This window comes from Tachyglossus aculeatus, chromosome 2 (genome assembly GCF_015852505.1).
Source record: "Tachyglossus aculeatus isolate mTacAcu1 chromosome 2, mTacAcu1.pri, whole genome shotgun sequence".
Lineage (NCBI taxonomy): Eukaryota > Metazoa > Chordata > Mammalia > Monotremata > Tachyglossidae > Tachyglossus > Tachyglossus aculeatus.
Genome location: NC_052067.1, coordinates 59,449,938 through 59,472,405, shown reverse-complemented (window position 1 = coordinate 59,472,405; position 22,468 = coordinate 59,449,938). Strand labels below are relative to the sequence as shown.

General features: G+C 46.8%; 1 long non-coding RNA gene across 1 annotated transcript; it reads left to right on the top strand.

The window, feature by feature from the left end:
* The first annotated feature begins 361 nt into the window (after positions 1-361).
* On the top strand, positions 362-17,168 carry LOC119919904. The gene is made up of 3 exons (XR_005447741.1): positions 362-397; positions 13,695-13,834; positions 15,569-17,168. It is a non-coding gene; the product is annotated as an uncharacterized LOC119919904 (long non-coding RNA).
* Positions 17,169-22,468: the final 5,300 nt, after the last annotated feature.

Genomic DNA, 22,468 nt, shown 5'->3' with positions numbered 1-22,468 from the left:
TACTATGTGCAGAGTACGACTGTGAGCCCACTGTTGGGTAGGCACTGTCTCTATATGTTGCCAACTTGTACTTCCCAAGCGCTTAGTACAGTGCTCTGCACACAGTAAGCGCTCAATAAATACGATTGATTGATTGATTACTAAGCGCTTACTATGTGCCGAGGAGCTGCACTAAAGGAGGAGATAGACACAAGCTAATCAGGTTGGACAGAGACCATGTCCCACATGGGCTCACAATCTTAATCTCCGTTTTACAGGTGGGGGAACTGAAGCACAGAGAAGTGAGGTGACTCGCCCAAGGTCACACAGCAGACAAGTAAGCTCGTCGTGGGCAGGGGATATGTCTGTTTATTGTTATCACACTCTTCCAAGTGCTTCCTGCAGTGCTCTGCACACAGTAAGTACTAAATAAATGTGTTTGAATTAATGAATGAAATGGCAGAGACAGGTTTAGAATGCAAGTCCTTTTGACTCCCAGGCCCGTGCTCTATTCATTAGGCTGCAATGTTTCTCAAAAAGGCCCTCTGCAGCCCTTACTGTTTGTAGTTAACTACTCTGCCCCTCTAGCTGCTTTGGGTCTCCTCAGTCAGAAGGTGGTCCAGGAAAGAAGAGCTGAGAAGCAAGCATGTGAATCCCTTGGCTAACTCTTAGTTGCCTACAAGAAAAAACTTGGTGATGGAGGAAGTAGAAATTGGGTTATTTGGGGGTAGAGTCAGGATAATCAGATCAAGCACAGTCCCTGTCCCACTTGTAGGTTACAATCTGAGGGATAGAGAGAACTGGTAAGCACTTAGTACAGTGCCTTGCACCCAATAAGCGCTCAACAGATACAATTGAATGAAAGGTATTCATCCCAATTTTACAGATGAGGCTTCTGAGTAATAATGATAGCATTTAAGCGCTTACCATGTGCCAAGCCCTGGGGGAGATACAAGTTTATCAGGTCGTCCCAAGTACAGAGTTGTGATTTGCCCAAGGCCACAAAGCAAGCAAGTGGCAGAGGCAGGATTAGAACCCAGGCCTTCTGACTCCCAGTTCTGTTCTCTTTCCAATAGGTTCCTCCTTAGGAAGGCCTTGATTTTAAATAAGCTATGTGTGTTCTTTCCAGGTACAGAAACCATGAACAGTAAATATTGTATTATATGAATACCCATTAATGAATCTTTGATTGCAGTGGTGCTGTTATTAGGACTGACTAGGGTGTGCCAGTGCTGGGATACACTGGGGTCAGTATAACAGAAGAAGAGAATGGGGTGGTCCAGTGGATCGAGCAAGGGCCTGGGAGTCAGAGAGCCCGAGTTCTAATCCCAGCTTCACCACTTGTCTGCTGTGTGACCTTGTCAAGTCACTTAACTTCTCTGTTTCTCAGTTACCTCATCTGTAAAATGGGGATTAAGAATGTGAGCCCCCAGACTACAAGCTCATTTTGGTCAGGGAATGTGTCTGTTTACTGTTCTATTGTACTCTCCCAAGAGCTTAGTACAGTGCTCTGCACACAGTAAGCTCTCAATAAATATGATTGAATGGATGAATGAAAGAATGAATACCATGTGGGACATGGACTGTGTCCAACCTGATTAGCTTGTATCTATCCCAGCACTTAGCACTGTACCTGGCACACAGTAAGCCTTTAACAAATTCCATTAAAAAAAAGGAGAAAAGAGGAAGAAAAAATTGAAGTACTCACGGGTTATGGCAGAAGACAGGACGTTCTGGAGAAAATGTATCCATAGAGTCACTATGAATCAGAAATAACTCGATGGCACTTGATAATAATAATAATGGTACTGGAAGGAGGTTCCTAATCCATGTTCCAATAGAGTCCAGGAGCTGCTGGTTCTGGAAAACAAATTGGTCCAGTATCAATCAATATATGGTATCCAAGTAGGAAAGCACAACTGAAACAAGTCATATTCTCTGCTTCAGGGAGTTTACAATGTAATGGGGGATCAGACAAAAATGGCTTATAAATAACGTGCATATGATTTATCGTATAACTAGGATCATTAGAAGAAATAATTGAATAAACAAATGAGAAACCAGATGAAAATATGCATATAAAAGAGCTGAGGATACAAATAGAATAAAATTTGCAGGTGCAAAGGGTGTTGTGTGTGAATTATTTGGGGAAGAATTCCTGAAGTTTGGATTTTTAGGAGAGCTTTGAAGATGAAGAAAACTGGGATCTGGTGGATTTTGCAGGCAGGGAGTTGGAGGCTGGAAAACAGCTTTCGGGAGCAGGTGGGTGAGTCAAGGTACAGCTGGAAGGGCAGTTTGAGGGGAAAATGTGTTAGGGTGTAGCAAGTACAGACGGTGTGTAAAATAGGGAGAACTGGTAGATTACCTTGAAGCCAATTGTTTAGAGATTTTGCTAGATGCAGAGCAGGATGTGGGGGGACCCATTGGAAGTTTTTGAGGAGTGGAAAAAATGGGTGTCAAGAGACACATCAAGCAGATTATCCAAGCAGTAGAGACTCCAGTGTAGAATAGACTGAAAGGGGGAGAGGATGGAGGCAGGGAGACCTGTGAGGAGGCTGTTATGGTATTTACATTGGCTAATTCTCTCTTTTTAATGGCATTTGTTAAGTGCTTACTATGTGCCAAGCACTGAAAGATACAAGGTTGGACACAGTCCATGTCCTACATAGGGTTTACAGTCTTAATTTCCATTTTACAGATGAGGTGAGGTAACTGAGTCACAGAGAAGTGAAGTCATTTGCCCAATATCACACAGCAGACATGTAGCAGAGCTGGGATTAGAGCCTAATCCCTTCTGACTCCCAGGACTGTGCCCTTTCCACTAGACCACAGTGTTTGCTTGAATAGGGTTCCTGACACAGTTGCCATATTCTGCCTTAACTGAGAGATAACCCTGTTCAATGTCTGTTTTATCTATTTTAAAGCGTAAATTTACAGAAGGAAGAATCAGAAAGCTCCCTTCTAGGCCAACCTCCACTTTCTCTCCCTGTCTTGATCTTTTATGTTGACTGTGTTTCTATTATACCCATGTATTCTTTCCCAGCACTCAGTCCTGAGGTTTGCACACAATAACTGCTTAGTAAGAGGTATTATTATTAATAAATTAATCAATCATACTAAGCACTAACACAAAGTTGGCAGGCACATTCCCTGCCCACAAAGAGCTTACAGTCTACTACTACTTTAATTGTCTGTTCTGCTTCCTATTCCCTAACTTTGGATGTCCTTCCAGACTCATTTCTGGTTCCCCCTCCGACCGCCCCCCCTCAACTTTTTTATGGTATGTGTCAAGCTCTTTCATTCATTCATTCATTCAATCATATTTATTGAGCATTTACTGTGTGCAGAGCACTGTACTAAGCGCTTGGGAAGTACAAGTTGGCAACATATAGAGATGGTCCCTACCTTACTAGATATCCAAGATTGTACTGAGCCCTGGGGTAGTTACAAGCTAATAGGGTTGGACACAGTCCACGTCCTACATGGGGCTTAACAGTCTAAATCCCCATTATACAGATGAGATAATTGAGACACAGAGAAGTGAAGTGACTTGCCCAAGGTCACAGAAAAGACAAGTAGAGGAGGCAGATTAGAACACAGATCCTTCTGACTCCCAGACCCGGGCTCTATCCACGAGGCCACACTGCATCTTGTCTCTTCTCAATTCACAACACTCCATTGGAGAGTTCACATACCTTCAACTACCACCTCTATGTGAATGGCTCCCAAATCTACCCAACTAGCTCCAACCTCAGGAGCCCCTCCTTGAGTAACAGAGCTGGGTTTCTGAGGGGGCCCACTAACAATTGAAAGGGCAGAAAGTTGCTGTCAGCTTAGGTGGGGTGGTGACTGTTTTGGGGGCATAAGGGGGAAAACAGCAAATAAAAAGCCAGGTTGTCTGCAGTTGCCTACTCTTCCATCTCCAGCTCTGAGAACTGTTGCTCTTGTAGACTGTGTGCGGTAACAGATGAGGACCTCAGAGGGCAGGATGGGGGAACCCGGCCCCTCGGGCTCATTAATTCACTTGTCTCTTCCAGGGCCAGTTTCCTCAACCCCTAAATGGGTCTCAGCCAGGACCGGTGGAGAAGCCCATTAACAACTGACTTCCCCAGGAGTGAAGCTTTAGGCTCCTCTGCCAGACACCTGAAGGAGATTTTGGTAGCTCCCCCCATCAGCTCTTCCATACATTTAACTCGCTTCTCAGGCTGCCTGTTCCTCCCCCTCTTCCATCCCTCACCCTCAATGATCTGGCCTCCTACTTCATTAGTAAAATTGACTCCATCAGATCTGAGCTCCCCAAAGTCACTCCTCCCCGTTTTCCAACTCCCTTCTCTCAAGATGAGATCTCCCTCCTCACAAGTGCTACTCCATCCACCTGTGCTTCAGACCCCATTCCCTCTCATCTTATGAAATCTCTCGCCCCTTCCCTCCTCCCCTCCTTAACTTCCATCTTCAACCACTCACTCTCCACTGGTTCCTTCCCCTCTGCCTTCAAACATGTCCACATCTTCCCCATCCTAAAAAAACCTTCTCTTGACCCCATCTCCTCGTCTAGTTATCGCCCTATCTCCCTCCTACCATTCCTTTCCAAAATTCTAGAATGAGTCTTTTACACCCGCTGCCTTGAATTCCTCAACGCCAACTCTCTTCTTGAACCCCTCCAATCTAGCTTCCGTCCCCTACACTCCACCGAAATTGCCTTCTCAAAGGTCAACAGTGACCTCCTTCTTGCCAAATCCTATGGCTCCTATTCTATCCTAATCCGCCTCGACCTCTCAGCTGCCTTCGACACTGTGGACCACCCCCTTCTCCTCAACATGCTCTCCAACCGTGGCTTCACAGACTCCGTCCTCTCCTGGTTCTCCTCATCTCTCTGGCCATTCATTCTCAGTCTCCTCTGCGGGCTCCTCATCCCCTTCCCATCCCCTTACTGTAGGAGTTCCTCAAGGGTCAATTCTTGGTGCCCTTCTGTTCTCTATACTCACTCCCTTGGTGAACTCATTCGCTCCCACGGCTTCAACTATCATCTCTATGCTGATGACACCCAAATCTACATCTCTGCCCCTGTCTCTCTTTCCCTCCCTCCAGTCTTGTGTCTCCTCCTGCCTTCAGGGCTTCTCCATCTGGATGTCTTCCCACCATCTAAAACTCAGTATGTCCAAGACTGAACTCCTTATCTTCCCTCCCAAACCCTGCCCTCTCCCTGATTTTCCCGTCACTGTAGATGGCACTACCATCCTTCCCGTCTCACAAGCCCTCAACCTTGGTGTCATCCTCGACTCAGCTCTCTCGTTCACCCCACACATCCAATCCATCACCAAAACCTGCCGGTCTCACCTCCACAACATCGCCAAGATCCACCCTTTCCTCTCCATCCAAATCGCTCCCTTGCTGGTTCAATCTCTCATCCAATCCCGACTGGATTACTGCAGCAGCCTCCTCTCTGATCTCCCATCCTCCTGTCTCTCCTTACTTTAGTCTATACTTCACTCTGCTGCCCAGATCATCTTTATGCAGAAATGCTCTGGGCATGTTACTCCCCTCCTCAAAAATCTCCAGAGGCTGCCTGTCAACCTATGCATCAAGCAAAAACTCCTCACTCTTGGCTTCATGGCTCTCCATCCCCTCGCCCCCTCCTACCTCACCTCCCTTCTCTCCTACAGCCCAGCCTGCACCCTCCCCTCCTCTGCTGCTAACCTCCTCACTGTACCTCGTTCTTGCCTGTCCTGCCGTCGACCCCCAGCCCACGTTCTTCCACTGGCCTGGAATTTCCTCCCTCCACACATCCACCAAGCTAGCTCTCTTCCTCACTTCAAAGCCCTACTGAGAGCTCACTTCCTCCAAGAGGCCTTCCCAGACTGAGCCCCTTTTTTCCTCTCCTCCTCCCCATTCCCCCCACCCTACCTCCTTCCTGGCCCCACAGCACTTGTATATATCCTTGTACAGATTTATTACTCTATTTATTTTACTTGTACATATTTACTATTTTATTTATTTTGTTAATGATGTGCAAATGGCCTTAATTCTATTTGTTCTAATGATTTTGACACCAATCTACATGTTCTGTTTTGTTGTCTATCTCCCCCTTCTAGACTGTGAGCCCATTGTTGGGTAGGGACCATTTCTATATGTTGCCGACTTGTATTTCCCAAATGCTTAGTACAGTGCTGTGCACACAGTAAGCGCTCAATAAATATGATTGAATGAATGAATGAATGAATTCAGGACATGACACCTGTTCCTCAAAAAACTCCAGTGGTTGCCCATCCACCTCCGCATCAAACAAAAACTCGTCAACATTGGCTTTAAAGCACTCCACCACCTTGCCCCCTCCTACCTCACCTCACTTCTCTCCTTCTACAACCCAGCCTGCATGCTTTGCTGCTCTAGTGCTAACCTTCTCACTGTGCCACTATCTCACTTATCTCGCCACCAACCCCTAGCCCATGTCCTGCTTCTGGCCTTGAATGCCTTCCCTGATGAAATCTGACAATTACTTTCCCCCCTCTTCAAAGACTTATTGAAGGCACATCTCCAAGAGGCCTTCCCAGACTAAGCCCCACTATTCCTCATCTCCCACTCCCTTCTGGGTCACCCTGACTTGCTCCCTTTGCTCTTTGCCCTTTGCAGCCCCACAGCACTTTTGTAAATATGTCATTTTATGTATCTGTATTGATGCCTGTCTCCCCTACTCTAGACTGTAAGTCCATTGTGTCAGGGAATTTGGCTGTTTATTGCTGTACTGTACTCTCCCAAGCACTCAGTACAGTGTAAGTGCTCAATAAATACGACTGAGTGAATGGCCCACAGTGACTCTCCCCACCTTCAAAACCTTATTGAAGGCACATCTCTTCAAGAGGCCTTCCTCTTTTCCTGTTCTTCCACTCCTTTATGCATCATTCTGACTCGCTCTCCTTATTCACTGCCCAGCCCCTGTAACCAGCTCCACAGCACTTATTTACATATCTGTAATTTAATTAATTTATGTTAAAGCCTGCCTCCCCCTCTAGATTGCAAGCGCATTCTGGTTAGGGAATATGTCTTTTACATTTTATTTTCCCAACTGCTCAGTCCAGTGCTCTGCACACAGTAAGTGCCCAAACAATAGGCTGGGCTAACTGACTAGCTCCCATTGGTGGGGGTGAGGGTAGTGGGGCTTGTAGTTGCTCCTGGCTTTGGGGCATAATTTATGGCCCCTTTGGTTCAGTGCTTCTCCTGACTCAGGACTGGTTCAGTTTCATCTTTGGACCTGCAATGATGAGCAGCGTGGCCTAGTGGTAAGAGCTCAGGCCTGGGAGTCAGAGGAACTGGGTTCTAATCCCACCTTCACCACATGCCTGCTGTGTGACCTTGGGCAAGTCACTGAACTTCTCTGCCTCAGTTACCTCATCTGTAAAATGGGGATTCAACACATGTTCTCCTTCTTATGCACATTGTAGAGACAGAGATAGTGCCTGACCTGATTACCTTGTATTTTCCCAGTGCTTGTATTTTCCCCCAGTGCTTATTATTATTATTATTATTATTATTACATGTCTTGAGCTCTGTTGGGCATGGATATCAGCAGTATATGGCCCAGAAAGCTTCCCAGGCTCTTCTCAGTTTACCCATATCGTGGATTTGCAGTGGAACTGAAAGGCCAGCCGGTAACATCAGTCACATTTCCAGTTAGTATTAAAGCTTTTTTTCTGGTCAATGGGAGGGCCTTCAGGGCAGTGAGGGCATCTACTATTTGGGGGCTAGTGAGGGAGGGGAGAATAGGAAAAACAAAGATAAAGTAAACTGGGAGCTCCTCCCTCCTCCCTGCTGACTAAGCAGGATTCACCAAGGAACTCTTCCAGGTCCCTGTGTCCACTGGGCTGGGCCCTCTCAGTAGCTGTCCTGGGAGAAGATGAAGACAGGAGGACAAACCACCAGGCTCACAGGCCATGTCCCCTCCCTCTTTTCCCCATCTTCCAACCCAACATGTGTCCCTCTTTGGATTCGTATTCACCAGAAGCAGTGAGACCTCTCAGCTATCAGTTTCTTTCAAGCTCTGAGCCCGAGAGAGAGAGAGAGAGAGAGAGAGAGTGTGCGTGCGCACGTCTCTAGAATAACCCATCCTAAACAGATACCAAGCCCTCCCCTAAAAGAGTAATGTTACGTTTAACCAGTTCAAGGCCAACAAAGCCAACGGGTCCCATTTAGAGCTTATTGATGAAGGCAATCCTCTAAACTGGCCCACTCTAAATCCCACAAGCTTCACCTTCCTGCCCAGGGCAAAGTTGAAATGGAAAGGAGAAGAAGGAAAGACGGGAGGAATAAATGAAAGGAGGGGGGCTCAATCAGTGAATGCTAGCTGAAGGGGAGGGGAAATGGAGGCTATCAAAGGAGTGCGGGGAAAGGAAGGTGTTCAGAGGAGGGGGTTGGGGAATAACAGGATAATGGTCTTAAGCGCTGAACACTTTTTAAGCTCTAGGGTAGGGACAAGATAATCGACTTGGACACAATCCCTGTTCCACATTGGGTTCATAATCTTAATACCCATTTTATAGATGAGGGAACCAAGGCACACAGAAGTTAAATAACTTGCCCAAGGTCACACAGCAGACAAGTGGCAGAAGGGGCATGAGAACCCATGACCCGACTCTCAGGCCTGTGCGCCAACACCCAATCTACTCATGTGGCACTAAGAAAATCAGTTTTCACCTAGATAGCCCCTCTGAGAGGCTCTGGGCCCAATTCCATCTCCTCCCTGAGACTCAGTTTCCTTATCAAGGTAGGTTTCTTTCCCCTTCCCTCAGCACAGATGGGAGCCCTCAGTGGTTTAGTCAGTCAGTCATTTCCATTTTTTGAGTGCTTACTGTGTGCAGAGCACTGTACTAAGCTCTTGGGAGAGTCCAATACAACAATATAACGGACATTCCCTGTCCACAGTGAGCTTATGGTCCTTTTGACTGTGCCCACCTCTCAGAACAGAGAGCACCAGTGGCTACTGTACTAACACATCACCAAGCGCCAAAGCTGTCTAGCCTGGCAGTCCAGCAAATTCAAGACTGGGGAAAGGGAAGGGGGTCTGTGTGTCTCTCTTCCCACCCTACCCTTCAGTTGTTTCTAAATGTCAACCCAATTCTCAGGGATTCTTTCCCCCCTGAAGAACCAGTACCCCGTGGAGAATTCCTGACAAGAAGCAGATCTCACCAGGAAAATCCTAGGGAATTAGTTTCCAATCAATCAATAGAATTTATTAAGTGCCTTCTATGTGCTGAGCACTGGACTAAGCTCTTGTGAAAGTACACTCCAACAGAATTAGAAAAGCAGCGTGGCTTAGTGGAAAGAGCCCGGGTTCTGGGGTCAGAGGTCATGGATTCAAATCCCGGCTCCGCCAAGTGTCAGCTGTGTGACTTTGGGCAAGTCACTTAACTTCTCTGTGCCTCAGTGACCTCATCTGTAAAATGGAGATTAAGACCGTGAGCCCCCCATGGGAAAACCTGATCGCCTTGTAACCTCCCCAGTGCTTAGAACAGTGCTTTGCATGTAGTAAGCGCTTAACAAATGCCATCATTATTATTCTTATTAATTAGCACACACATTCCCTGCCCATAGTGAGTTTACAGTCTAGAGGGAGTGTCTATAGTAAAACGATCAATCAATTAGTGGTATTTATTGAGCACTTTCTATGTTCAGAGCACTAAGTGCTTGGTAATAATAATAATAATAATGGCATTTATTAAGCACTTACCATGTGCCAAGTATTGTTCTAAGTGCTGGAGAGGTTACAGGGTGATCAGGTTGTCCCACGGGGGCTCACATTAATCCCATTTTACAGATGAGGGAACTGAGGCCCAGAGAAGTGACATGCCCAAAATCACAGAGCTGACAGTTGGTGGAGCCGGGATTTGAACCCCTGACCTCTAACTCCAAAGCCCATGCTCTTTCCACTGAGCCATGCTGTACTCTACACTACAACTGAATTAACAGACACATTCCCTGCCCTGTACAGAGCACTTGGAACAGTACGCTACAAGTGAATCAGCAGTCACATTCCCTGCCCATAACAAGCTTACAGGCTAGAAAGACAGGCTATAGTCACTCAATCAATGGCATTGATTGAGTAGTTAAGTGTGTGCAGACCACTGTCCTAAGCGCTTGGGAGTAGGCCAATACAACAGTGTTGGCAGTCACGTTCCCTGCCTCTAAGGAGCTTCCAGTCTGGAAGCCCTGGCCACCACACACCCACTCTCAGGCTCCCCCTTACTGGCAAAGGCTCAGGGAGTTAGATGGGTGTTGAACTCACCTGTGTGATCCAGACAAGACATAATCCTCACTCTCAGCTTCAAGGCCCTCCATCACCTCGCCCCCTCCTACCTCACCTCCCTTCTCTCCTTCTACAGCCCAGCCCGCACCCTCCGCTCCTCTGCTGCTAATCTCCTCACCGTGCCGTGTTCTCGCCTGTCCCGCCGTCAACCCCCCGGCCCATGTCATCCCCTGGGCCTGGAATGCCCTCCCTCTGCCCATCCGCCAAGCTAGCTCTCTTCCTCCCTTCAAGGCCCTACTGAGAGCTCACCTCCTCCAGGAGGCCTTCCCAGACTGAGCCCCTTCCTTCCTCTCCCCCTCGTCCCCCTCTCCATCCCCTCCGTCTTACCTGCTTCCCTTCCCCACAGCACCTGTATATATATTTGTACATATTTATTACTCTATTTATTTATTTATTTATTTTACTTGTACATATCTATTCTATTTATTTTATTTTGTTAATATGTTTGGTTTTGTTCTCTGTCTCCCCCTTCTAGACTGGGAGCCCACTGTTGTGTAGGGACCGTCTCTATATGTTGCCCACTTGTACTTCCCAAGTGCTTAGTACAGTGCTCTGCACACAGTAAGCGCTCAATAAATACAATTGATTGATTGATTGATTGATATCTCCGGACCGAGATCATGAACTCCTGGATTTGCCCGGATTATTTCCTGTTGGATTTTGCACAGTCCATCACTCCTGCCACACTCTGGATAGAAACATTCTGTCTCAATGGAATAGTGGACAGTGATGGAGAATCTTGCCTTCTCGCAGTTCAATCAATCGATCATATTTATTGAGCACTTTATACAGAGCATTGTACTAAGCACTTGGAAGAGTCAATCAATCAATCATATTTATTGAGCGCTTACTGTGTGCAGAGCACTGTATTAAGCGCTTGGGAAGTACAAGTTGGCAACATATAGAGACGGTCCCTACCCAACGGTGGGCTCACAGTCTAGAAGGGGGAGACAGAGAACAAAACCAAACATATTAACAAAATAAAATGAATAGAATAGATATGTACTAGTAAAATGAATAGAGTACACTCACTCCTTTGGTGACCTCATTCGCTCCCACAGCTTCAACTATCATCTCTAGGCTGATGACACCCAAATCTACATCTCTGCCCCTGCTCTCTCTCCCTCCCTCCAGGCTCACATCTCCTCCTGCCTTCAGGACATCTCCATCTGGATGTCTGCCCGCCACCTAAAGCTCAACATGTCCAAGACTGAACTCCTTGTCTTCCCTCCCAAACCCTGCCCTCTCCCTGACTTTCCCATCACTGTTGACGGCACTACCATCCTTCCCGTCTCACAAGCCCATAACCTTGGTGTCATCCTCGACTCCGCTCTCTTGTTCACCCCTCACATCCAAGCTGTCACCAAAACCTGCCGGTCTCACCTCTGCAACATTGCCAATATCTGCCCATTCCTCTCCATCCAAAGTGCTACCCTGCTCGTTCAAGCTCTCATCCTGTCCTGTCTGGACTACTGTATCAGCCTCCTCTCCGATCTCCCATCCTCCTGTCTCTCCCCACTTCAATCCATACTTCTCGCCACTGCCTGGATTGTCTTTGTCCAGAAATGCTCTGGGCATGCTACTCCCCTCCTCAAAAATCTCCAGTGGCTACCAATCAACCTGCGCATCAGGCAGAAACTCCTCATTCTCGGCTTCAAGGCTCTCCATTACCTCACCCCCTCCTACCTCACCTCCCTTCTCTCCTTCTACAGCCCACCCCGCACCCTCCGCTCCTCTGCCACTAACCTCCTCACCGTGCCTCGTTCTCGCCTGTCCCGCCATCGACCCCCAGCCCACGTCATCCCCCTGGCCTGGAATTCCCTTCCTCCCCACATCTGCCAAGCTAGCTCTCTTCCTCCCTTCAAGGCCCTACTGAGAGCTCACCTCCTCCAGGAGGCCTTCTCAGACTGAACCCCCTCCTTCCTCTCCCCCTCCTCCCTCTCTCCATCCCCCCCGCCTTACCTCCTTCCCTTCCCCACAGCACCTGTATGTATGTATATATGTTTGTACGTATTTATTATTCTATTTATTTATTTATTTTACTTGTACATATTTGATTTATTTTATTTTGTTAATATGTTTTGTGTTTTGTTCTCTGTCTCCCCCTTCTAGACTGTGATCCCACTGTTGGGAAGGGACCGTCTCTATATGTTGCCAACCTGTACTTTCCAAGTGCTTAGTACAGTGCTCTGCACACAGTAAGTGCTCAATAAATACGATTGAATGAATGAATGAACAGTGCTTTGCACATAGTAAGCGCTTAACAAATACCATCATCATCATCATAGTAAACCCTTAACCAATACCATTTAAAAAAGAAAAAAAAGACTTACACTGGGAGTCACATGCGGAACAGAGACTGTGACCGATATGATTATCTCATATCTACCCTCATGTTTAGTACATTGCCTGGCTTGTAAGTGTTTAAACACCACTATCATTATTATACCATTTCAATCTTTACTTATTTGGCCACTGCCAATCTTGAGCACCCCCGCTATTCTTAGACTGCAAGCCCCTGAGGGTCCAGGAAATAGGTTTGAATTTTTTTAGGGTATTCGTTAAGCACTTACTATGTGTCAAACACTGTTCTACGTGTTGGGGTAGGTACAAGTTGATTAGATCAGACACAATCCTGTCCTGCATGGGGCTCACAGTCTAAGTAGGGGGAAGAACAGGTATTTAATCCCCATTTTACAGTTGGGAAACTGAGGCACAGAGAAGTGTAGTGACTTGCCCAAGGTCGCACAGCAATCAATTGGCAGACCTAGGATTAGAACCCAGGTCCTCTGACTCCCAGTCCCATGCTCTTTCATCTTGGCCATGCTGCTCCTTTTTTTTTTTTTTTGGTATTTGTTAAATGTCTCCTATGTGCCAGGCACTGTACAAAGCGCTGGGGTAAATACAAGCTAATCAGGTTGGACACAGTCAGTGCCCAAATGGGCTCACAGTTTTAATCCCCATTTTACACATGCAAGAACTGAGGCCCAGAGAAGTGAAGTGACTTATACAGTGTCACCCAGCAGACAAATGGCGGAGCCGGGATGAGAGCCCAGGTCCTTCTGACCCCCAGGCCCGGGCTCTAGCCACAAGCCTAAGCTGCCTCTCTTGTATGTAGGGTTCAGAGTTTGACCTCATCTGGACCCCGCATTGCACTGCATTTCCCCTTACCTGGGTCTTACAAAGGAGGAACACACATTAGCCTGGAACTCCATCTATCAGAGGACTGACTATTGGGATTGGGTTTATATTCCATATGAGGTTTCGCTTTAGTTTAAGAAGAGAGACAAGAAAATTCTTGCATATCCTTAAGCGGTGTGATTCTGAAGGAGATCTGGAAAAGAATTGCTGCTGCATCTTGTGAAAATGGTGGTATAGTCTGTGCTCATGGGCTCAAACCCAGGATGATATCTTTCAGAGACTTAACCTACCTACCTCTGGGAGCGCCCCATCCAGCAAGCATCCAGCCAGGCAGAGCTGCAGTCTCAGACATCAGCAGAAGCCTAGTCGATGGGAGGGTGAGGTGGGCTAGATGAAAAGATGCTGGCAGCAGCAAAGGTAGGAAACAAGGAGGGGGAAGGGTTTGGGGGCGGGCTAACAGAGGTCTAAAGCGATTTTGAGGCTTGCCAAAGGGAAGAGCAATCTCAGCAACTGTCTGAAGTGAGAAGGGGGATGCTCACACTCACATGGCGCCAGTTGGAATCCTTGCCTATGGAACAGTGTTTCATCTCTGAGCACGATAATCCAGAAAATGAAAGGCCAGAAAGTCATGCGTGCGACCAACCGTTCAGGGCAGTGAGAGATTCCTTGACTCGCCTTGGGGAATATTTGACAAATCAATCATATTTATTGAGCGCTTACTGTGTGCAGAGCACTGTACTAAGTGCTTGGGAAGTACAAGGTGGCAACATATCAAGACGGTTCCTACCCAACAGTGGGCTCACAGTCTAGAAGAGGGAGACAGAGAACAAAACAAAACATATTAACAAAATAAAATAAATAGAATAGATATGTACAAGTAAAATAAATAGAGTAATAAATACGTACAAACATGTATATACATATATATATATACAGGTACTGTGGGGAAGGGAAGGAGGTAAGGCGGGGAGGGTGGAGGGCGGAGGAGGGGGAGAGGAAGGAGGGGGCTCAGTCTGGGAAGGCCTCCTGGAGGAGGTGAGCTCTCAGTAGGGCCTTGAAAGGAGGAAGAGAGCTAGCTTGGCAGATGTGGGGAGGGAGGGCATTCCAGGCCAGGGGGATGATGTGGGCCGGGGGTCGACAGCAGGACAGGCGAGAACGAGGCATGGTGAGGAGATTAGCAGCAGAGGGTGTGGGGTGAGCTGTAGAAGGAGAGAAGGGAGGTGAGGTAAGAGGGGGTGAGGTGATGGACAGCCTTGAAGCCGAGGCTATCATCCTATCCCGTCTGGACTACTGCATCAGCCTTCTCTCTCATCTCCCATCCTCGTGTCTCTCTCCACTTCAATCCATACTTCATGCTGCTGCCCGGATTATCTTTGTCCAGAAACGCTCTGGGCATATCACTCCCCTCCTCAAAAATCTCCAGTGGCTACCAATCAATCTGTGCATCAGGCAGAAACTCCTCACCCTGGGCTTCAAGGCTGTCCATCACCTCGCCCCCTCCTACCTCACCTCCCTTCTCTCCTTCTACAGCCCAGTCCGCACCCTCCGCTCCTCCACCGCTGATCTCCTCACCGTACCTCGCTCTCGCCTGTCCTGCCATCGACCCCCGGCCCACGTCATCCCCCGGGCCTGGAATGCCCTCCCTCTGCCCATCCGCCAAGCTAGCTCTCTTCCTCCCTTCAAGGCCCTACTGAGAGCTCACCTCCTCCAGGAGGCCTTCCCAGACTGAGCCCCTTCCTTCCTCTCGCCCTCGTCCCCCTCTAAATCCCCCCCATCTTACCTCCTTTCCTTCCGCACTGCACCTGTATATATGTATATATGTTTGTACATATTTTTTACTCTATTTATTTATTTATTTTATTTGTACATATCTATTCTATTTATTTTATTTTGTTAGTATGTTTGGTTTTGTTCTCTGTTTCCCCCTTTTAGACTGTGAGCCCACTGTTGGGTAGGGACTGTCTCTATATGTTGCCAATTTGTACTTCCCAAGTGCTTAGTACAGTGCTCTGCACATAGTAAGTGCTCAATAAATACGATTGATGATGATGATGATGATGATGAGGGTGAGGACAAAGGATGCCAGGGTAATTGTGGATCGCTCTACCTCTACAGAGAACACTAATGGAGGGGTTTTCTTCTCCACCACAGGACTGCAGCCTGAATTTCAAACCTCCAATTGGCTCGGCTTCTCCCAGAATATCAGAGGAATGAAGATGGCAGTGAAAGAAGACCTTCGCTCCAGCTCATGCAGCAAAGAATGGATAAAGGCAAAACCCTTAGAGGCTCTGAACCAATTCCCAGCACTGTAAGCTAAGTCTTTGTGGCCAGGAAGATGGAGGTAAAATGCAAATAGTTTTCATTACGCAAACAATCTCCTGCTTGGATTTATCTTCCCAAGGTCTTCATGGCCTGAAAAGATACTATGGGGTTAAAAAAGGAGGATTTTGCTCTACACAAAACCTCTACTACTTATTTGCCTATGTAAGTATTCAAAGGCCTTCAAAGAAAATAGATGAGGAGGGAAAGGAGAGATTTTCTGGATGCCGAGACATCTCCTGTGCCTAAGCCCCCACCTCATGTCTCCGAGACCTCGTATTGCAGAACAGATAAGGAGTAGTTGAGGTGCCAGAGGAGAAATATGATCCATGCGAAAATTCTCCAGATTTCATTTCTCTACCAAAGGTGGTCTTTGAGATCTTCACAAAGATGTTTGAGGTAGAAAGGGAGAAATTGGCTTCATGCAAACAGCCTCCAGGTTTAATTTCTCTGTCAAAGGTCTTCTATGTCTTGAGAGAATATTAGCTGTGCCAAAGGAGAAACTTGCTTCAAGGAAATAATCTCCAGTTTTATTTCTCTATCTATGGGGTCTTCAAGGCCACCAAAGAGAATGTTGGAGGTGAAAAAGAGGAAATTTGCTTTAAACAAAAAAACTCCTGCTACATTTTCTCTTCCTAAAGTCTCGAAGCCTGAAAAGGCAATATATGGGTTGAAAATATGGAGAATTTTGCTTCATGCAAAACCTCTCCGAAGTATTAAAGGTCTGCAAGGCTTCAAAAGAGAACACTTGAGGGGCCTATAGGAGAAATTGGCTTCTTGCAGATACATCTCCTGTTCATAACTCCACCTCAGGCCCCCAAGGCCTTTGAACTGAGCCTGAATGAGGGAACGTTTGAGGTGTAAAAGGGGAAATTTGCTTCATGCAAACATCTCCAGCTTGGATTTCTCTACCTAAGGTCTTCAAGGCAAGAAAAGATAATATTTAAGGTCAAAAAGGAGAAAATTTCTTCCTGGAAACCATCTCCAGCTTTTCTTTACCTAAGGTCTTGGAGGCCTCGAAAGAGGGTTCTTGAGGTGAAAAAAGAGAAAGTTAGTTTAAGATGAAAAAGGAGAAATTTGCCTCATGCAAAATAATCTCCAGACTTTAAATACTCTTAGCTAAACTTTTCAAGACCTGCAGAGTCAGTGTATTCAGTGTAGGAGAGGGACAAGGAGTAATAATGGTTCATGCCAAAAAACAAAAAAAAAACCCAAAACCCCTCTCATTTGTTTCTCTAAGTATGGCCTTTAAGGCCAGCAAAGAGAACATTTGAGGAGTGAAAGGAAATATGACCCACATGCAGATTTCCTCTTTTATTTTTAACCACCTCAGCCTTACCATCCTTGTGTTTTATTCTAAGATTTTGAGCCCCTGAAGGGCCAGAGATCATGTCTAACACTCATTTGTGTATTTTTCCCCCAGTGCTTAGTACAGAGCTCTACACATAGTAGTTGTTTAATAAATACTATGCTATTACTACTACTGTTACTCTTCCTCCTACTACTGACTTGCTGACTTGTACTTTCCAAGCACTTAATACAGTGCTTTGCACACAGTATGTGCTCAGTAAATACGATTGAATGAATGAATGATAGATAAAACATAATATATTTGGCATGAAAAACTTCATACAAAAGTTTCCTCTGGATTTTGCCATTTCAAGCCTTCCATAGCCTTTTTATTTTGAGAGAAAAGAAAATATTTGGGATGAGAGAAAAAGGTAAAACTTGCGTGATGCAAGCAAATCTCCTGCTTATGATACCACCCCAGGCCTTCAAGACCATTGTGTTCAGGGAGACGGGAGAGGAGTTGTGATGAAAAAAGGAGATGTGTTTCATGCCAATAAATTTGCCATTTCTTTCTCCTCCTGAGGTCTTCAAGGCCTTTTTCATTTTGGTAGTGGAGATTGACTAACTGGGGTCTCAAAGAGAAAGGGAAAGTAACTTGATGCAAAAACCTCCTCTTGGTGCATCCATCTCCTATCCTTGCTCCCCTGGTCCTTGTGGTGGGTGGTAGGGAGGCAGGGGCAATGGGGAGATTCTGTCCATGCAGAATGTTCTGAAAAATATGGTCCAGATGTCCAAGAAATCAACAGTAGGTCTTTATGACTGCACTTCCGGACCAAGGGAGTATCCTCCTAGATACTCTGGAATAGTTCCCTTGAGAGCCATCTGGTTTTCAGAGTGATTTGAGCTGCTCCAATTTGACCACTTCGGCTCATTTTCCATCTTTTCCATCAGTTGTCCAGTTTCACAGGGAAATACCTTTCAAAATTCTTCAGTAGTGTTATATCAGGATTACCATTTCCAACCAGCAGGATTAAAGCACAGCAGTGATAACTTCTCGACCTTCTCTAAATCATGGTTGACCAACTCAATGTTCAATGCAGTGTTATTTTTCTCTCATTCAACTGACATAAAGCTCAGCTAAAAGATTGATGCACTCCATCATGCCAGCATTTCCAAAGTCTATTAAAATAGTTAAATTGAATAAAAATAAATGTAAAACAGTATCAGACAGCACAATAAAATACGAATAAATAGTTTAAAATAAAAATTAATACCAAAGTCCATAAAATAGTTCAATAAAAGTAAAGGTAAAACACAGCAACAGACAGCACAGTAAAATACAATAAAATAGTTGAAAATAAAAATTAATACTAAAATCACTAACATATAAAATCCTGGACATATAAATGCCTACAATACTCGCTCATTCCATTGACTGTAGATGTATGGTTTTTTTTTAAGGATCAAAAATGCCACAAATTGGCAGAATGAAAATGGCGAGGTTTATCTTTGGTTTCTCTACCGTGATTTGGTGAAAGGCTTTATGGAAGCAAGGCGACTATAACACTATAGACTGACGCTAAAACTTGGAGGGAAAATTCAAACCAAGTATAGAAGCAATTTTAGTTCTTCTCATTCTGTATTGAAGAATGTCTGTCATTTGGTTTTTGGTCCTCGAGGTTTAGAATGTTTAAAGATTTTGGGGGTGCTACTTTGGGCAGGATCTGGCATGTGTGCGGGTGGCATGCACCAAGTCCCATTTGGAGGACCGACAGATTGTTGCCCTGGGGACCCAGGTGAGCAGGCCCCTACCAGCACTGTAAGCAACAGAGGTAAGGTGGGGGGGGGGGTGCCCAGAGGGAGGAAATTACGAACTCCCAATAAGGGTGGGTTTCATGAGAAGTCCTCAGGGTGGCCCTGGGACCTGGATAGTGTTGCTTTGATGCATTTCCGTGCATTTCCACCTGCCTGAGCTTTTCCACTTCCAGAGCCGCTGGTAGGATTTTTGTTCCCCACATACAACACGGAGAGAATCCGGGGGAAAAAGTGAGGCGCAGGTGCAGTGGCCCAAGACGGTCTCTCACTAAAGGAGAATTCACGTGATTATATATGCCGTCGGAGGCATTGCCACTGTCCCTTCAGCCCCATATTTCAGGGGGAAGCAGGGACAACCCGGTGAGAGGGGACCCAGTGGGGGAGGAGTGAGGTGACGGAGCAGGTCCCAAGGAGGTGGGACGGAGGGTCCGAGCCCACTGCAGCACTGCCACTAGGTGCCCTCCTGATCCTTGGTGGGAGGCCTGCTGCAGGGGGGACAGTGGCAGAGCAGGGGAGGGAGTGGCAGGGAAGAGGGTTTTGCTGGGGACCCCTTCTCTATCTATCCTCCCCCCCCAACTCCCGCCTTTCACATTCCCACCTTTTTTCTCTCCAGCCACTTCCATTTCTCCTCCTTACCTTTCTTCCCTAAAAAAGTTTAAAATTTTGTTTCAACTGCTCCCCTACCCAGATTCCAGGACCACAGCTGTCCAGCCAAGTCAGCTCTAACTTCTTCCTGGATTCTCAACAGCCGGAGGGAGACCATCCTGAAGCACTCCTGACTCCACCCCAACCCTGCCACGACTCCAGGTCTGAGCCTCCGGGTGTCTTCTGTGGCCTGGGGTTGTCTCTGACCTCTCCTTTTCTTCCCCCAAACACTGTTAATTCATAAAAACTGTGAAATTGCAATTTTAAATCTGATGGTCTTCCTTTGTCCCCTTCCCTTACTGTATATTCCAAGAAAAGCTTTTCTTCCCCCAAACACTGTTAATTCATTAAAACTGTGGAATTCCAATCTCAAACCTGACGGTCTTCCTTTGTCCCCTCCCCTTTCTGTATATTCCAAGAAAACCTTTTCTTCCCCCAACAAACACTGTGAATTCATAAAACTTGTGAAATGCCACTCTCAAACCTGATGGTCTTCCTTTGTGGGCAGATTGGGTCTTTGGGTGGTTCAAAGAAAGAATGATAACAATAATATAATAGTAAAAATGACTGTGGTATTTGTTAAGTGCTTACTATGGTGCCAGGCACTGTGCTAAGCACTGGGGTGGAAACAAGTAAATCAGATTGGACACAGTCGCTGTCCCGCCTGGGGCTGACAGTCTCACTGCCCATTTTATAGATAAGGTAACTGAGGTCCAGAGAAGTGAAGTGACTTGCCCGAGGTCACACAGCAGACAAGTGGTAGAGCAGGGATTCAAACCCATGACCTCCTGACTTCCAGGCCCGTGCTCTATCCACTACTCATAGGCCACTGCTGCTTCTGGGCTGTCTGCTCAGGATAATCAAGACAAAGATCATTCAGGGCTAATGATGAAAGCTCCTTTCACTTGGAAAGTGAAGGTGGCAGCCCCACCTGAGGGCTTTACAGGTGAGCAGACAGGTGGAAACTCCTGAGCCAGCCAAAGATGTGACAGTTCCGTGGGGAAACAGGAAGGGTGATCAACGCTCTGCACACAGTCAGTGCTCAATGAAAATGACTGATGGATTTCTTCCGCAGACAGTCACTGGCTCACTAATGCTGAGAGCAGGTGCCAAGAAAGAACTCCCTGTTGCTGCCAACACCACCAGCTCACCAGGGTTTGTGCTTCTGTTGTCTCAGCAGAGATGTGGGCACTGGGTTTAGGTGGGGGAAATGGGAGGAGGAGGAGGAAGAGCAGCAGCCGCAGTTGTCTGGTGGTGCACATGCTGTCACATTGTTCCCCTGCCTCAGCATCCCCCCTCATCCTGGTGGTGTCCTGTCAGTTGGTCCCCTGCTCCACAAACTTAGGTTCTCAAATGCTCTGCCACAACTGAAAACCTGGTGTTTGCTAACAACCAGATCAAATGACTGAAACCTTTTTTCTTAAATTGTCCATTTCTTACGTGACCGGCGGTTTCGTCTGCCAGCTAGCTCCTTGTGGGCAGGGAACATGCCCATCATCTCAGGAGCTTACTCCCCCAGCATGTCCTACAGTGCTCTGCACGCAGTAAGTTCTCAATAAATACCATTATGTTTTCACCTCATTCTCTTTTCCCAAATACCCACTCCTTGCTCACACGCGTTTCTGAACACGAGATGTGCTTACATGCTGCAGGGCAAATACCGAATGTCCAAACATCACAAGTCCAAGGAAGGGTGTAGACGATGCAGAAGGGAGAAGAAGTGTGGGCGGGTGGGGGGGGGCGAGCAGAAAGGGGAGGAGGAGGGCTTAATTGGAGAAGGCCTCTTGGCAGAGTTAAGATCTTAAGAATGCACTGAAGAGGGGGAGAGTGGTGGTCTGGCATATGTGGAGGGGGAGGCAGTTCCAGGCCAGGGGGAGGCCGTGGGAAAGGAATCGGAGGCTAGACAAACGAGTTGGAGACGCAGAGAGGAAGCCGGCGCTGGAGGAGCAAAATGCCACCAGGTGGCGGTAGAGAGGCGCAGTCGCCCAGAATCACGATCTGGGAGAGCAGCAGCTCCGCCTAGTGGATAAAGCACGGACCTGCGGGACAGAAAGCCGGCGCTTCTAACCAAGTCTCGGCCACTTGTCTGCTGCGTGACCTTGGGCAAGTCATTTCACTTCTCTGAGCCTCAGTTATCCCACCTGTATATATGTTTGTACATATTTATTACTCTATTTATCTATTTATTTATTTATTTTACTTGTACATGTCTATTCTATTTTATTTTGTTAGTATGTTTGGTTTTGTTCTCTGTCTCCCCCTTTTAGACTGTGAGCCCACTGTTGGGTAGGGACTGTCTCTATATGTTGCCAATTTGTACTTCCCAAGCGCTTAGTACAGTGCTCTGCACATAGTAAGCGCTCAATAAATACGATTGATGATGATGATGATGATTCCTACTGTGAGCCCCATGCGGGACATGGACTGCGACCAACCTGATGAGCTTAGTACGGTGCCTGGCACATACTCTCCCCCCTTTTAGACTGTGAGCCCGTTGTTGGGTGGGTAGGACCGTCTCTATATGTTGTCGATTTCTACTTCCCAAGCTCTTAGTACAGTGCTCTGCGCACAGTAAGCGCTCAACAAATATGATCGAAAGAATGAATGAATGTTTCACAAACACCCTGAAAAAAATGATCAGTGCCAGCAGGGGGCGATAGAGAGGCGCAGCCTCAAGGAACCATGCCTGATACCACCACGGGGGCGTTAGGGAAAGACAGTTTCCCAGATCGATGCCTGCTGCCACCAGGGAGCGATAGAGAGGCACAGCTACCCAGACCGACCCCTAATCATCATCAGAATTGTGGTAGTAGTAATAATAATAGTAATTCTGGTATTTGTTAAGCACTCACTATTGCCAGGCACTGTAGTAAGTGCTGGGGTGGATACAAGGAAACCGGGTTGGACACAGTCCCTGTCCCCCGTGGGGCTCACAGTCTCATTCCCCATTGTACAGATGAGGTAATGATGATGATGATGATA